General features: G+C 35.6%; 1 protein-coding gene across 4 annotated transcripts in view; it reads right to left on the reverse strand.

The window, feature by feature from the left end:
• Positions 1–2,021, reverse strand: part of LOC117114167 (cationic amino acid transporter 4-like) — a 38,037-nt gene extending 36,016 nt beyond the window's left edge. For 2 of the 4 annotated variants that reach the window (XM_033257734.1, XM_033257733.1), the window contains exon 1: positions 1,733–2,019. The gene's annotated coding sequence lies outside the window, so the exon portion shown is untranslated. Of the gene's footprint in view, positions 1–1,732 lie in introns of all 4 variants that reach the window. The other 2 variants (XM_033257737.1, XM_033257735.1) reach the window with 2 other exon arrangements.
• Positions 2,022–4,219: the final 2,198 nt, after the last annotated feature.

The following is a 4,219-nucleotide window of genomic DNA, read 5'->3' on the forward strand; positions in this document are numbered from 1 at the left end:
AGGTCCTAAGTGGCATGATGTTTGTTATTTGATATAAATTCTCGTTTTAAATCCTATACCTCCAGTCATATTCATCTGTTGTTGATTGTTGGTCACTGTCTTCACCGTCTGTTTCAATGTTTCTGGGTGGTGGTGAGGTATATAATATTGGTCGAGTTACAATTCAATACTGGTGGCCGGATTGTTATTTGTGTCCCTGTTGGAGTGAATGAGATGTCAGTATTGATGATGTTGCATAATTAACATCTAGAGCTGTTACATTGTGTGTTGCCATGTATCGGTTTAGTGGAGGGGAGTTTAGATGAGGTTAAAGTGGACTTTTAAAAAGGGGGTTGCCTACGTGCTAGTAGAGGGGGCTGTAAAAAATTAATTCTTTACAGCAATAATTTACCTATACAAATTGTCTCTTTGGAGGTCTCGTCTAATTCGCATGTGCATACGTGTGAGATAATTAGGTAGGGCTACTTCAATCGTATTTAAATTCTACACAAATGCCTACAATGGCCTAGTTGGTTAAGGCGTCTGTATAGACACAGAAAGTCCCCGGTTCGAATATGTTTTTTTCCCACTCACAGATTCCTCTACTTTAACGTTTACAAATCTATGCATATATTTAACTCTATATACCATTATGTATTATATATATATGCATGTATATATATATATATATATATATATATATATATATATATATATTATGCCTAGCACTAGGAACAAAAATAATGTAAAAATCAAATATATCGCATAGGGCCTGTGGTTTAAGCAATATGACTCTCGAGGAGGTACTCAGAGATCGTGGATTCCATTCTCACCAGATACCGTACCTCCTCTTTTTTTATACAGAAAATATAAGAAGGAAGCTTTCGTTGATGAACTATTTTTATACAATTTTATAACATCATGTTCCTATATATATTTGAGCACTGGATTATTATCTATTTAATTTATACATTACTTGTGTTTCCAGTGCTAGCCAGCAAACTTGATTTGAAAATTATTTCCTATGACTTACCAGCTGCTACCTATAAGTTATTTCATAGCTTCAATATTAGCCTCACTACCATGTGTAAGCATTCAAGCTGTATGGAAGACAGAGAGACAGAGAGACAGAGACAGAGAGAGAGAGAGAGAGAGAGAGAGAGGGAGAGAGAGAGATACTACAGTAGTATTCTTGACCCCATAAAGTCATACGAGCCTCTGTGATATAAACGGTATGATAGCGAGAGATTGCGGGTTCAATTCCTACCCGAGATCTTTTTTATTCATACCACTATAATAAAAAAAAAAAAGCTTTCGTTGATGAACTATGTTTGATAGGATTTTATTACATCATGTTCCTATATACTTTTGAACATATTGATAATAGAGTAAACTCAAAACCGTCCAGCGGCAAAGCTATTATTTAATATAAATTTTTGAACGTTAACGAAAAGAAATCTGTGACCGTGAAAAATGTCACCCAACCGGGATTCAAACCTGATGGGACTTCTACTGTCTGTAGTAAAGTGCCATATGTCCTTGTGCTAAACTAGTGACTGTTTTGTAAGCTACAATGTATTTTCCTACGACCTGGTTCAATATGGTAGTTATATTTAAAAATGAATCACTATAGGTAGTATTGTTTCACACACCCATCTGATATTTCCAAACCCGGCATTTTGGGCGACTGTTCTTTTCAAAATAGGTAATTATACTTAAATAAAAAATACAAGAAGAAGGCTTGAATAAATACCTGAAATTTAATCTCAGTTGCTACTTTACTTGAGGTCAATTGCGGTAGTATTTAGCATATCCTAATACAAGCGTGTCAGCTATCCTTTAGAAAATCTCCAATATATCAAGCCAAAGAGTGATGGCTCTAGCATAGATTTAGCTATATGCCAACAAAATTAATATTTAAATAAATCGATAATTACGTTGATACAAGCAATCAATTCGGTAGCATGCTGGTATCACCTGTTTTGTCTGGCACCCCATGCCTAACCATATGGTAGCGTGTAATCGCTTCGCCATTACATATGACGCTTTTGTTTGCTAATATCAACGTAGAAATGCGGGTATTGTTTAATTGAACGTCAATGTGGAAACCAATTAAACTCAACTTTCGTTATTTTATTCGTGGTCATAATTAGGCCTATATAGTGCTTTATTTATAAATCCAATACAGCAAAAGTAGGCCTTATTCTATTCTCTAAATTTAATACTTAACGCATGCACCCTTACAAGCAACTGATATTACTCCTTTACTGTGCTGCTAAGGTAGTACATTGTTTTGTAGAGCACTCTTATTTTAAGATGGTGCATTGTTTATGTAACACTATTTTGCAATTTACATAGCACACTCATTTGGGTTTGTGCACTCTTGTATTCATAATCAGTGTACCACGTCACACAGGGCTGACCCAAACCATGTTTGAGTCTGTCGTGTGTTTTATTCTTGAAATCTGATGAGATCTAACAAAATCGAAACGGTACTGTCTGTAGATTGGAATTGGAATAAGTTTGAAAGGCAAATGGGATATATATATATATATATATATATCTGTCTCTTATACACATCTTACGTGTGAGATCATTATTATTATTATTATTATTTTTATTATTATTATTATTTTAATTTTTTTTTTAAAGAATATTGTCCAGGACATTCTAATCAAAATAAGTATAGACCTATTTTAAGTGAATTAAAACAATGATTTCACTAACTAGGTGTTATTATTATTTTAGGCCTATTGAAAATGATTAATTTTAACACATTTTATTTGATTACTGATCTGTAGAATTAAAAAAAAAAACACAAAAAAAAAATCCCGCCCCTCCCCACCTAAAATTGTGTTGTGATGTGACGCTAAACAAGTAATTTTTTATTTGGCCTAATATTAAGTATTCCATGTCTGAGCGTAAGTTGGGAGATTTTTTTTTAAAGAACTACCAGAATCAAACACAGCGCTTAATTTAAACAAAGCTTGAGGCAATTCAAGTGATAGTACATGTCTCTATGAGTGTTGGTAATTCCTTACTGCAGGCCGTATTGTATTAGTCCCTACCGGGTCTGTTATTCTAATCGAAACTCTAAAGCTAAGGCCAGTCGTATTTAACGTTGGGCGTACGTTAATCCTCGTAACTAGCGAGATGTCTAGATTGGGCGAATAACGAGCGCAAGCGTAAGTATTCGCGCGGAATATTCGTATTCGTAATCGCTCGTTTTACTTCCTATTTACATCTTGGCTTATTGTGATTGGTCAAATCTTGGCCGAGTTCAATATCATTGATGCTCAACTGTCGTAAGTCAGTGACGTATGCTAATCTGGGTTCTGTTGCTCCGCGCACAAATTCACACCACTCGATTAAAGTTACTAATAGCGTCAGTCATTGGGGCTGAACACAGCCATAACCATTATTTTAGCCTAAAGCAGGGCACTCACTGCGTCACTCACTGCGTCAAACGGTCGTCGGCCGACGCGATTCTACGCAGAGCGCAACGCGACGACGTCCGCGCAACAAATTGTTTTCTATGACGATCAATCAGCAATCAGCAGACGGCGTCGCGTCGTCCAGCGCTCATAGAGAGCGGAATTGGATTCGTCATGAGGCGGTAGCATATTGTACCCTGTGTATCCATAACACATGTTTTATTTAATTGCATATTTTAATAATAAATTATATTTCACAATACCCTGTAACTCGTATAAATATGAAATAGGAATAGTCATTGTTACTCTTATTGTATTACAGTGCGTAATGCGTTCGTTTTTCTTGCACACTATTTATTTAATCATGGAGGAATAGGTCTACTATCGCCTTATTCCATTTCCTTATGGCATTGATAAACAATTTATTTTTCTATCTTTTACGGAATACTGGCACTGTGTTATTCACATTATTTAAAATACGAATTTTGATTTGGTCATTATTTCTTTGTGGTAGCATGTTTAACCAGTGTGGCTTTCTGGGTCCACTCTAGAACATTACAGGATATGGCCCTATCTCTACATTATCTACTATTTTTAATAGGCATATTTGTTTTCATGAGTCTTATCGGTAAGAACAAGAGGTCATGTTATAAGGTAAAATTCTTTCCTAAAAAAATCTTCCCTCATGAACATTTTCCACACTCCCTCACATCCGCGCATGGGAGGCGTCAGGGTGGGGCCTTTGGGGGTGGGGACATTAAATCGTTTAAATTAACCTTTGAAACCCCTAAATTGTCAAACTTTTC

The sequence above is a fragment of the Anneissia japonica genome, unplaced genomic scaffold, assembly GCF_011630105.1.
Source record: "Anneissia japonica isolate Jap-2015-1 unplaced genomic scaffold, ASM1163010v1 scaffold287840_len1291095_cov163, whole genome shotgun sequence".
Taxonomy (NCBI): Eukaryota; Metazoa; Echinodermata; class Crinoidea; order Comatulida; family Comatulidae; genus Anneissia; species Anneissia japonica.